Here is a 13,534-nt window from a genome sequence, read left to right as displayed (position 1 = left end):
TCCATGCTGCTCAGGGAAACAGGATGAGGCATTTGTCCTGCTCTTTCTTAAATGAGAGAATACAGTCATGAAAAATGAATGTATTATAGCCAAAGATATGAAAGAAATGCATCTTTGTTAATGTTTTTGTGTTATTAGGGGAAAATGAGAACTTTAGAGGGCTGCCTCAGCTAATATTTTCATGATAATCTTTACTTACTCAGCATAACTGGCACAGCGCACCTTATCTGTAAGTGCACCTATCTTTGCAAATGAAAGCAGAAATCACTCCTGTTTTCTGGAAAGGGTGCAGTCGGGACCTCCAGGAAGCTACCACTACTCTTGTTAACTTCAAGGTATGCTTGAGGTAGTGGTATAATGTCCTAATATTCATCAGAGGTCTTTTTCTTTCTGCACAATTTTCAGCAAATCTTCCTGTATGTTGTTTTCCTTGACTGAAACTCCTCTGAATCTAGACACTCGTGTTAAAGTTAGCACAAGTTGTCACAAGCATTCTTCCAGCTCTTCTTTTGCCTTCTAGCTCCTGTGCTGAAATCCATTCACAGAATCCTTGGACTTCTATTTCCTATCCTCCTTTTCTTTTTTGAAACATTTTTATGCATCAAGCAGCTTGCAAAGCTGATGTTCCTCATCGTAACGGTGCCTCGTTGCCAGAGACAAATTGCAAATATTTGCCATTTCTACACTGAACTCAGTGCCAATGATAATAGGTTTAATTCTTTTCCTCAATTTTGGAATGTCATTCCCATCTGTTTTTCCAGTCTGGGCTTCCCTAGGAAATAGATGTTCCCAGGGAACCCAGTAGTGTGTAGTAAAATAAGATGCCTCCCAGTCTACATCTCCTTTCTGTAGAAATCCTGTGCTGGTGTTGGAATGGGAAGGGGGGGAGAAGATGCTGAGCTAATGAGAAGTGATAGTAGCAGGATTCAAGTTTGCAGTTCTATGTGCACCTCTATAGCAATGTTACCTTCAAGTGTGTTTCCAAGAGATGAGAAAAAGTCTTACCGAAAAAGGCAAGGGATAAATCAGAAAGATAGGCAGCATTGCATAGAAGGGTACTGAAATATATTTGATTGTGGAAGTGAGAGAGACACCATGCAGATAAGCAACAAAGGCGGCTGCATTGCTTTGCTCTGTGCATAGTAAAATGGAGCGCAGTCTTTGCCTTGAGATCTCCTATACACACACAGGTCAGTCAGCATCTTGTGCACTGGAAGGGAACAGACTTTAGAGCAAGTGGCCTGAATCCAAGAATTTTATATTGCTGAAGATTTGATTATAAATGTCTTATAATCTCAGCATTTTGAAATGTCTAATTTTGGTAATTCATCTCATAAAATGTGAAAGGAGCTAAAGAGTGCTGAACAAACTATGAGCCAAAGTATATTTGCTATTGCTTTTTTTCTGCATCCGCTCTTGCAATAAAAATGCCTGTATTCCCTTTAACTCATGTGGTGCTGTCACGTTATTTAAGTGGTAGGAAGAGTAGCAGCAAGCCCAGATATGTAGTTGAGCAGTGCAAAGTGGGGACAGAAGATTGAGTTCTTGTTTGTGGAGCACCAAAATGACCACACGAGGGAAGGCGGTGCCAAACGGATGGAAAGATACAGCTCATTTCCACCACCGATGATGGCATCCAGATACTACCTGGTTTAGAGATGCAGAGCTACAATATAATACAGGACATCATAGGAGTATTTCCCTGGGCAGCATTTTCAAGCTGACTGTCCATCTGGATTTCAAATAGCATTTTTGTAACCTCAGTCTTTGCATTTCAGTTTAGTGGTTTGAAAAAAATATTAGCTCTGCAACTCCCTATTTGAAGTGATGTCATTTGTCAGCTGTGGTAAATCACCTGGGTATGTTACAATACTGTTGTTCAGCAGTGACTTCCCATTGATAAATCTTTCACAGCTCATCCTATTCTGAATAATTAGAAGTACTGGAGGTCCTGTTCACATCCCTACATCCCTTGTGCTCTTGTAGACCAGCCAGAGTTACTTTGCTTTATGGTGGCACTGGTCCATTTCTCAGGAACGTCTCTCTCTTGCATTCGGTTTGGTCAACACTCAGAAATCCTAATATTGGAGGCAGTGTAATAGAGTTGGGGCCAGACATGCTACACGCAACCCATGAGACAATATCAGGGGAGGAAAAGAGGTGCTGCTCTAAAAACATGTATGAATTTGGGGGGACACACACACGCTGGAATTGCAAAGTAAGCCACGAGCATTCAGGGAGAGTAATATACCTAATCCAGATGATCTTGTAACAGAAGAGGGCACTCGGGGGCCAGGCAGCAAATGAACCTTATCACATGTACGATGAGGGCAAATCATGCAAAAATGGACAGAATCCTCTCATGAGCTTGATGCAGCTCATAGCTGAAGGCCGTGGGCTGGTGAGCCTAGGTTTCATTCACGCAAAAAGAAAGCCCAGCCACTTTAAGACAATCTTTGGGAATGCACTCAAGCCAACTCATCTGAAATATTTGAAGGAACATTCCTGTGTAGACAGGACTTCATTATATTACTTGTTATTGTTTTCAGGGAGTCCTCCCCTGCTCTTTAAAGCACAACATACATTACGAGAGAATGATTGCTCATTATTGTCGTGCTCCTTAATTGTCTTCTATATTGGTGTGTTCAAAGGAATGCATTTTTTCTCTTCTGCCCTCCTCTGCCTGCATCTGACAGCGCTCAGCATTTTCCACAGAGCTCAAAAGTGCTTGCATTCTTATAAAAACGCCTCAGATGTATGGGATTTGCTGAGATGAAATAAAAAGTGCACGACTTGAGAAAACGCAATACTTGATCCTGCGTATTGATTCCATGGCTGCCGTATAAACAGGAACTGTTAGTTACAAGAATTTCCACCGGCTTTATCGGCATTGGTGCTCAAGTTGTGCATAGGCCAGGTGTGACCTGTCAAGAAAGTATGACGTTGCGTTAAAGGGCTGGGGTGAACTTTGATGCTTGTAAATATATTGCTCCAGCCAAGCTCCAGCTGCAACCTTGCAGTTTTCCAGGCAGATCTACTTCCTTTTGCCAAAGAATGTGAGCTACCGCAGCTAATTTTATGCTATATAAATAATGCTGATAGAGAGACAAGCCTGAAATTAGGTAGGTTAGATAGGCAAAATAATAGATTAAATAGGAAAGTCGAAGCATTTGTTAATCAGAAATATGAGTATGTTCCTTAAGGAGCTGCAGGAACCTGACTGTAATGATGACAAATGAGAGATCCCAGAATAATAAGATCAGTCTTGCATATAGGCAGCACCATAACCGAGACTCTGTATGACATAGATGCGCTTGTTGTACAGAGAAATTGGGCCCTTATATTCTGATAAAGAACATTTCCTCTTCTTAACAGCCTGTGCTTGACATGCTGACAGAGCGAAGGTTGTGCTGTGTGCCTTGTGCTGCTCTGTTCTCTTTCCCCTTCTGCTCCAGCTTCCCTCCAGCACCCTGCGGCATTACTGGGCCAGGCTGAGAGCCACCGAGGGCAGTGATTATATCCCGGGGGAGCAGATACCAGGCTGGTATCCCGACTGTATTGTATAGGTTAACCAAGGCACCTAAAGGACTGTAGATATTTTTCTATTTTAATATATATTTTTTATTCTTTCATATGCGTTTTAAAATTTTACTCTGTTTTCCTGTGCAACATTTTAAAATCATTAAAATCATGCACATTACTGCATGAACAGGAGAATTTCCAGCTAACAGGCCAGACATAGAATTAAAGCCCTGGGTAGACCTAGTTTGTTTTACTCCTAGTAATCTAGCAATTGGGGTTTTTTTAAGGAATGATAAATTGCCTCTGATTCATAAATAAGTTATTTTAAATTGTCACCAGTCAGCCTCTGATAGGAGCCATATTTTGCTAAACCATGTAAATCATGTGATGATTTTTACTTTAACTTACTTCCATTTTGGTTTGTTTTTTTTCTCCTTATTCTCTTTGTATTGGTATCATACCCGGGAAACCAAAATGAATTTTTGCATGGAAACCTTCAGAACAGATGTGCCACCATCACTGCCACTGATAGCATATTGTGTCATGCTTGCCTGCAGTGCTTGTAATTTGTTTTATGCAAACTCACTGTATGCTGGGCCTTAAAATGTACTGCACAGTTGTTGGATTGGCACAGAGAGAAGAAAAATATGCTGGGTTTTTTGTGTGGTTTTAGTCTGTGCCTAGTAGTATTTCTTCTAACTAGTAAATAAACCAGTGTAATGTCTAAAAGCCACAACTTTCAAAACTTGTAGGTATTTATATTTGCACAGGATCCCATGAAAGTAGCCTGATTTCCAAAACAGGTGAGCATTTGCAGCTTCTCCTCAGGTCAGTGAAAACTCATCTTCTCTGAAAGACAGTTCCATTCTGCAAGTTTCCCACACAGGACTTCCATGTTGAATATTAGACCTACACTGTGGAAAACACTGGGTACAGTATTATGATACAAAAAAAACCAAAAAAGGTGGGCACCCACCAGATTCTACCTAATGTATCCAGAATCTTCCGTTTTTAATCCCTTGGGTGTATTATGTTGGAATAAATTTTGAAAAGACTTCAAGGTAAAGCTATGACTAAGCAGAATAGTAGGTAATGAAGAATCTCCTGAGAGAAGAGAGAAGGGAATGTACCACGGACTAAGATGCACAGGGTGATTCCTAACAGTAGGTCCTGCCATAAACATGTGGACAGTTTCGTTGTCCTTCAGAAGCAACCCACTTGTTCAACCAACATGGTTGGCCATCACTTTCTTCGCTCTCCAGCACAGAAGCAGCAGAGTAAGAGAGTTAAGATTAGGTGGGCAGCCAGCTACTTCCCACTTGGGGAAAAAGACTTTGCCAAAATTAGGGATGAGAGGGAAGCTAGTTGCTGGTTTCTTCACTCCTCTTTGCAGATAGGAATCTAGACACTGGACTTTCTTCCTTCTGAGTAATATATACCTTTCCTCATTCTTCTGAGCAGTATATACCTTGACTCATTACAGGCCTACTTCAAAGGCACAGAAATCAGAGGGAGCACTCTCAGACCTTTTCTCACTAGGGTGAAGTCATATGTTCTCACCTTAGGACAGGTAAACAGTAAGTTGTCTCAGCTGCGATCTTAGTAAAGACAAGGGTTTTATTTTTTCATCTTCAAGACCTAGTTCAAATCCAAGCTTATATCAGTTTAGTCATGCAAGTGAAAATACCTCTGTGGATTTTATTTAAAAATAGTTAAATAGGTACAGTATCTATTTATTGAGGTACTATTGTCATGAAAAGTAAAAGAGCAGAAACAAACAGCACAGGTCTTAAAACATGAAGTAAAACCGGTGAAAGAATAACATGGTTCTGTTGTAGTTCTACAGAAAGGAGAATGTGATGGCCTAATTGAGTTTTATTAGGCATTGCTCTCTAATTGTTGATGTGACTGAACAATCAAAACTGTAAAAGACGCTTGGCTAATATTCTGAGCACTGTACTTCCTTAAGAAAACTTAGCTGTGATACAGCATTCACCTTTAATTGGTGCCTTTCATCTCAGATAACTGAGGAATTAAGAGGATAAATAGAGCCACCCTAGGTTTTCATGGCTCATCTGCATCTTGCATAGTCCTTTAGTTTAGCAGTATGTTATGTCCTCCTTACATTTGGATAAAACAGCTCTGCATGTCATGAAGCAACCAGTTCATGACAGAAGTCTCCAAAAAATTCAGCACATAAAAGTTGAAAAGGATGGTGTTTCTAAGCCCTCTTTTTATGAAGTACTCCAGTGCTTGAGTTTTTGCACCTGTGAAATTCAAGTAGTTGTTTTAAATAAAAGCTCTAAAAGCGAGACCTGGCTGCTCAGTCTGCAGAGGGCTGTCAACTGCTGTGGAGCAGATTGACAGCACAATTACCTGTGAGGTGTGTCCCACTGGGAAAAGGCTGAGCTGGGGCAGTTGGTTCATGTCACAGCATGTGACAAAAGGTTACCAGAAAGGGGATTACTCCTGTCCTACCACAACAGTCCTTGTGTCAGCTGGCTCTAGCAATGGCTAGGCTAGCCTAGCTAGGCTTCCACTGAAGAACTTCTTGCTATGACATGGCTGACTTCAGCAGTGATTTAGTTGAGAGAGGGATGTGGGCAGAGAAGTGTCATGTGAGTGAGAACATACGCTACCCTGGGTGATACTGACCGTGTGCGTACCCACTGTCCCTGTATCTTTTCCTCTTAATTTTAAACACCAACAATTAATACTATCCCCTTAACTTTCTCTAAGTCTGTGCTTGCATAGTATTTAAAAAGGAGGTAAGCTGTTTATGAACAGGGAGTCCTAGCAATGTGGAAGGCTGTTAGCTCTAGAGGGAGACTAACTCTTCAAAAAGTCCTTTTTCTGGTGTTATGCATGAAATTCAGTGTGAGGTAAGACTTAGAGTTTGATAATTATTTTATGGAGCCATGAATAGAGAGAAAAGACACAGAACTTTCAGACAAGAAATCAGTTTATTGAGAGCACTGGGGCTATATGACTCACTGATTTATCTGAGTAGGCAAAAAAACCAGAAAGTATTAAAAGAGTGTCTCTGATCATTAAAAATAAAACCAAAACCATGTTTTTGTTCTTGCTGAGATCAGAAAAAAAATCCACCCTTAGAATACAGATTGCATTGGTTTGGAATACCTGTAAAGAAAAAAACCCGTTATAGCTGGTTAGGTTGACAGAGCTGGTGGAAGTGGTGTCCTCTTTCACATATGGCTCAGGCTTTCAAGAACTCTCCAAAGTAGCAGACACTTAAGTTACATTTCTTTGTAATTTAGGCAGAAAGTGAATTAGTATTTGAGTCTCACAGTACTTGAGCAAGAGCTCTAGGCAGCTGAGGGCCTTGGGTTGTGATTCCCTCAATTCTTTCGGTTGATGCTGATGCTTTTCTCCAAAAGACTTAATCACTGACACAAATCGCAGGAGAAATATTCTTTACCTGGTGGTCAGATTAGTCTTTTGAATGGTGGTATTATCTCTATCCTGTTCCCCGGCAGGCTCCAGTTCCATATCCAGTGAAAGTTTAATTATTTTTGCAAAATGAAGTGGCACTAATGAGAGACTGAGAGCATACAATGCTGAAGTCCCCTCCAACCTTTATGGGAGGTAGGAGATGTATGTTAAGCCGGAGGGGGCAGAACTTAGCAAGCTTCTCACAACCTGAAGAAGTGATCTGAACTCCTCCAGTGAAAGGGAGGCATTAATCTCTCCTATAATGCTGTTTGGATCTCACCTCAAAATTGACACTAGAATTTCTGAGAAGTTCTGGGAAAACACGCTTTGAAACATGTTTACTATCTGCCAGTATAAAAAAATGTCAAAGTAAGCCACCCAAAAGGTACAATCAAATCTTCATTAAAAATAAGGCCACCTCATTTTTAGGGGTTTCTCATAGCTTAGTGTCCTTGTCTAGTTATAGTCTAAATATACCTGCAAGCAAACCTTTCCTTCAGTGTCTCAGAATGAGTCAGTACCTCAAGCTTCTCCTGGGCTGGACCTCATCGCAACTTCTTGTTCCTGCAGACAGACTGTGCATTAAATAAGACTGAGAGTGATGCATAAGAAAAACAAAATTATATTGTTAATAGGCAGATGCCTAGGAATGCAGCCGAGTGACACATTCTGAGTGTTATTTCCAAGCAAATATTGATTGTCATTTGTAATGAGATAGCACAAGACGTAAAGCTATCCTGAGATCATAATCATAATTTACTGCTGTGTACTTAAAGAGAACTGGTATGACCCTTTATGCAGATACCAACCATAATGATGAATGTAGGTCTTGACCTTTGAATTTCCGTTCTTCAAATCAGTATTTCTTGCATGTATGCTTTCAATAGGTTATTAGCTTTGGAGGGAACTATTCTCCTAAGTATGCTTTATTATAATTCCACTAAAGTTAATCTATGATAGTAATAGTTTTGCCTTGCAGAAGGACCTAAAGGATTGCCATTCCACCGTGTTGGACATCTACAGACACATACAATTAACTCTGAGAATTTTGTCTTCTCTATTGGTTAGGTCTCATTTTATCTGAGAGTTCAGAATAGCTGACCAAGTGTTTTTCAGCACTGCACTTCAAAGACAGAGATTTAGCTTTGTCTGACTTAGAACAGGAATGTTCTTGAATGATGAGGGAAATTAATTTTGACTGTCTGATACCATCTAGACGAAAGGTATGAGAGTTATACGTGCCAAGCAGCTCAGAAACCTGCACATAAGATAAAGGGTTTCCACTATTCTACTCTTAAGCATTCAAGCAACTGAATGAGCATAAGCCATAAACTCCAGCCTTGATCACTCAAGCACATAATATAGTTTAGTGCTCCAATGTCTAAAGTGTCACCTTGGTAGGAGTTATTGAACGTGTGGTCTCAACAATTGCCCCATTCATTGTGAACAGCTAATAATGCTTCTCGTTATCCTTCTGCAGCACAGTCATAATCAAAGAAGACCAGAGGAGGCTTTAATAGACATGTGACTTCCAGTGAAATATTTTGACACCAGAGCCAATTAATACAGTTGCCTATTCCAGAAATGGGATTTGTTCAGTTCATGTCCTTCAGGTTCTTGTTCCTGAGGATAATTCTTCCTGATCCTCAGGAAACTTCAACAAAACAAAAATGGACTGGAGCAGAAAGCAAATACTTTCTTATGCTACCTATTTACACAGGGCTTTCCTTCAAATAAGCTATCTCAGAGCATCAAGCCAGGGAAAGTATTTCAGTAATTGACTGTCAGAAGTATGCAAGCCAAATTCTGCACACATCTTTGGTGTACAGGACCTTCTTATCTTGTACTCAGAGAACTCCAAAGAAGTGGACAGCACTGGGAAAATAATTAACAAAAGGGTAGTACAATTTGTGAAGCAATTTCACATTGCAGTAGAGATGACATTATGAGATGCCATTTTTCCTGAGTCTCACTGGTTCCCATAGCAAATTCAGATTGTAAGTATAAAGTAATGATTTTTTTTACAACTTAGCTCAGATTACGACTGTCAAGATACTTTCTCTCCTGTCTCCTGTATTATCTCCACTTACAGAAACCCTGTGCTTTACATTATTAGCACAGACATTTTTGTGCAACTTTACACACCTTCAGTGTTGCCCAAGTGACCTCATTACACTTCTGTAGCTTTACACCTATACCAGCACAGTCGTTCTCTGATGAGAACCCAAAAGGATGCAATAAGTGTATAACTCAGCCTGCAGAATATATACAACATGCTTTGGGAAGAGTTCAGTGTGAATTTCAGGATGAAGTCTGAATTTGTGGGCCTAGTAGCTAGCAAAAACATCAACCATCTGTAAATCCAATACGGAAATCTCTGAACAGAATGAATATCAATAAGGCAGTTGATGTGCCAACACTTCTACTTACGATATCAAATATCTCCACTTTGCTCGTACTTTGTCTTTCCATCATTTTCCCTGTTGTATGTTTCTCCACCTCTTGTCAATTACTAGCAGTTACAATAACCAGATTATCTCCTGTGCTAGTAACTGCCTTGTTCACTGCAGACACTGAATAAAGAAATTATTGCAAAAAAGAAAAGCTATTCTTCATTCCAGGATAGAGAAGAAAGAATAAAAAGACAGATAGCTTTAAGGGCCCCAAAGCAGGAATTAAGAAAAAGTTAACTCACAATACATCACACGGCCAAGAACAGTGTTTTCATTTTACCTCTGAAGCCTGAAGAGGGATCATAAAGACCCAATTGTCAAGCAGGAAAATTACTCATACTGTTTATCAAGGGATTAATTTCTGGTCAGATGCCTATAGTCAATAACTGCCCTCACCTACACAGGAAGGGCAGTACTCACTGTTGTTCAGCTCCTCTCCCCCCTCTTCCAGACCCTGAGGAAGGTATTCATATAACTTCGAGAACATTTAGCTCTTTGTTGCCTTGGACTAGATAAACCACTTACCCAAGCTAGCAACAACCTCATGCAGTTTCTCCGATGAGCTTAGATACCATGGTGACAGTAGAAATATCTAGGATAGCAGACGGAGAAATTACAAAATTATTTTGTTGAGAACTGCTGCAGGGAAAGGTCTTAGACTTTCTCCTAAGATTTGATACCAAGCTAACTATCTCGATGTAGAAAACACACCTTTTTGTAACAAAGACAGGATCATAGATGGCTAAGAAGTTTTCAGGAAAATTAGTCACCATAGTAAGGGAATTCAGAATTTTTACTCTGCCAACTTAACGTAACCCAAAACCACATTCTTTTTCTCTGTTCAGATGGGGTCAGGCTAAAGATCCAGTTGATCGGCATTCCAGGCCTGCTGTGAAATGTTATACCCATTTTTACAGACCAGTAAGCTGAGATGCACAGACAGAGTTAATGTCAGTCAAAGTAAGAGCTCAAGGAAGTTTTACAGTCTAATCAGTAGCCAGAAATGCTTTTGACTTTTTGGGTAAAGAAGCATATTTCACAATGTAAAGACTGGTCTATTTATGTACATGCACTTCTACAAGGCATCTTTTTCAGCTGCAATGCAGCAAAGCGTTTTAATTTTCATTTTACTCCATCACCTAGGATGTGATCACAATGACACTCAAGACTGAAGGTAGGAAATAAAGCAGGGCCTCTTGGGCATTTGAATAATACTTTTTTATTGCTAATAATTATTCTTCCTGATTGTAATAAAATGTAAAGAAAATCATTATCTTCTTATCTTGATGTGTGATTTGGCTATGAACCACAGTGACTAAATTTAGTATTATTAAAAATAATAATGTTACACCTGTACTACATCACAAACAACGTAGAAGTTCCAGTCAAAGAGCAGGTTCCCATTGTGTAGTCAATTTTACTTATTACTAGTAGTTATTTCCACCTAAAGAAAATAACACCTCTCACACGAAAGTCTCGCACAAGCCGAACTCACTACCCTGCAGGTGATCTGGGACCTCCTTTCCCTGGAATCCAGAAGAATTAATATCCATCCCAGGTATTTAGTGTCAGCCTACCTTTGAGACTTCACAGATTTGCATCTTCTAATTAAAGATGAAAGAAGCCGGTGTCCCTCACTGAACCCAGCTGTATTGGAGAACTTGCTCAGAGCTATTGTTAGGAAGAGGAATGAGGTATTCTTTTCCTATAGTGACTTGACAAAAATAGTCTACCAAACGAGCCAGTTATCCTGGGTAAACAATAAGATCCTAAATTAAAGGACAGCAAATACAGCGAGAATAAGCAAAGAATTCATGGACTTGCTTACTCATCAAAGCATGGATGGACGCAGTTATGTCAATATAAATATGTGCAGAATGTATGGTATGGCGTATCTAGATACCTCTCTTACTTCATCCATACTAGAGGCTGTATTGTCACAGCTATTTTGCATTAAAATACCACATTGCCAAAGAAAGAGTGTAATAAATGCTGTGCAGCAGGAGCTAAATGTGGTATTTTTCTTCTGAAGTTCAACTGCCCAGTGACCAACCCCATGCCATCTACTCTTTTCAGGGTGTTTTTTGTTTCCTTCATGTTGCTATATGACCATTGGCCAGTTGGCAAAGAGAGGAAAGAATTATCTGGAAATTTAAAATATTAAATCTGCAGTGGTTAGAAAGGATTTTTTTCCTCCAACAGAGATTAAAAAAAAATAAATGTGTGCAATCTGTCTGCATCTGAATGCCAAAAGAAATATGACAGCTCTTGATGCCTGGGAAAGGCTTTTTAAAAAAATGGATTCATTTCTTTATTTCTCTTTTTTTTTTTTTTTTTTTTTTTAAGTCTTGTTTCTTAAGGAAACAAGGCTTAGGAAATCACACTCTCTCTGCCAAACTTTTCCAGTAAGTTTTGAACCTGTTGCAATTCTTGAACCAATTCCAACCTAATTTGATCAAGGGCTAAAGGGCTCAAAAACTTATGTCCTCACAAACTTCACGAAAATCAGAGAATGTATAAAGGAAAAAGATCAAAATTAGGATCCCTGTAGCTGGAGAGGCTGAAGCAAAACCTCAAGCTATCCATTAGGTTTGCTGTGGCCAGGCAATCAGCACACAAGTCTCCAAATTTATCATGGTATCTGCCTCTCATAGCCATGGGTCTTGGGGTGGTATGTGGACAGCGTAGGAGCAAAGCTGTGGCTTCACAAAAAATGGGTGCATGGGAGAAGATACAGAAATGTTGTAACTAAGCTGCATTAGTTCTGATGGTTGTGGAATAACTTATTTTACTACTTTCACCTCTTCCCTCGCACTCCTCCTTCCCTAGGATAAAATACATAATTCACTGTCTATCATTCTCATTGCAATAGGTCTGTTCTGGTTCATGGCTAAGACCAGGAAAAGGGAAATCTCAACAAAATATGAACCCTTTGACCAAATTAGTAACATATCCATCCACTGAACTCTGTGAGGAGCTGTTCTTGACAGGACACACTTCCCTGCCCCCGCCCCCTCCCCCCCCCCCCCCGCCTTTTTAAAATTTTCTCTTCTCTCTCCTCTTTCTCTGGTTTCTGCCTCTTTTTCTTACAGCTGCCTCGTCAATTCCCCCTCACCCCAGGACCACTGCTCTCGCTCTATTGCCCCCTCTGCCATCCCATTACAGGGAAGATCTAGAGAAGCAAAGATGCTTATTTTGCCAATTTCCCACGGGTCTATTTCATTGGACATGGTTTTGCAACCGTGAAATATTGTTTTAATAAAGTTCAAGAAGATAAACTATTGTCACTAAAAATTAATACATACTTTTGACAGAAACTTTTATCTCAAAGGTAATACAGGAGGGAATTTCTGGAGGAGACTTGATTACCACTGGGACAGAGGGTGGTAAATTCACTTCAGACACAGGATACTTCTAAGAATCTAATATTTGTTCCTTATCTGCAGATACATGTATAAATGTCATTTTTGCTTTCTTTTCTTCATTCCTGGTACCCTTTTCTTGCATATACTTTGAGTTTAAACGCAGCTTTCTTAACAATATAACCACTATCAGGGCTGCTTTTTTTTCTATACAAGACTGTAAACCCTAGTTCACCAACTGAAGCCTTTGAAATGCCACACACTTGCTTACAAAGTCGATCAAAAAACTTAGTTTAATGGCTTTAAGTGAATAGTGCTGTTTTAATTATCTGCATTTTAAATAAGGATAACCCATCATAAAAACATTTACAAACTACTTTTTTTTTTTTTTAAGACTTCAATCTGAAACCATAGAAACGGAAACCATTCTGGTTTTGAAAAAAAAAATAGTATAACTTTTTTTTTCACTGAAAAAAAAAATAATGAAAATGTTCTAATAAATTTACCTCCTGATGCAGCGTCTGATTTCAGGCGGTTTTGCCTCACGGCACATAGGGTAAGGCTTGAAAGGAAAGACTCTTCAGCACGGTATGGAAAAGGAAAGGCAAAAGAGAAACCGAACGGCATAGAAGCAATATGTTATTTACAGCAGAGAAGTGAACGTGGGATTGCAGAAGCCCGGTGCTCTCCCTTTGCCGCAGCCGCCTCGAAAAGGTTCGAACATGGACACGAAGCCGACTGACA

At 39.7% G+C, this 13,534-nt stretch overlaps 1 long non-coding RNA gene across 2 annotated transcripts; it reads right to left on the bottom strand.

Moving 5' to 3' along the window:
- Window positions 1–6,466: 6,466 nt before the first annotated feature.
- LOC142601156 (uncharacterized) lies at window positions 6,467–13,435 on the bottom strand. 2 transcript variants are annotated; one of them, XR_012834792.1, is made up of 4 exons: window positions 13,297–13,435; window positions 9,954–10,020; window positions 7,453–7,550; window positions 6,467–6,663 (listed from the first exon to the last, which is right to left on the bottom strand). It is a non-coding gene; the product is annotated as an uncharacterized LOC142601156 (long non-coding RNA). The 2 variants fall into 2 exon arrangements; XR_012834788.1 differs by lacking the exon at window positions 9,954–10,020.
- Between the last annotated feature and the right edge of the window lie 99 nt (window positions 13,436–13,534).

This window comes from Balearica regulorum, chromosome 1, assembly GCF_011004875.1.
Source record: "Balearica regulorum gibbericeps isolate bBalReg1 chromosome 1, bBalReg1.pri, whole genome shotgun sequence".
Lineage (NCBI taxonomy): Eukaryota > Metazoa > Chordata > Aves > Gruiformes > Gruidae > Balearica > Balearica regulorum.
Note: the sequence above shows the minus strand (reverse complement) of the source record. Positions and strands in the feature narration are given on the sequence as shown.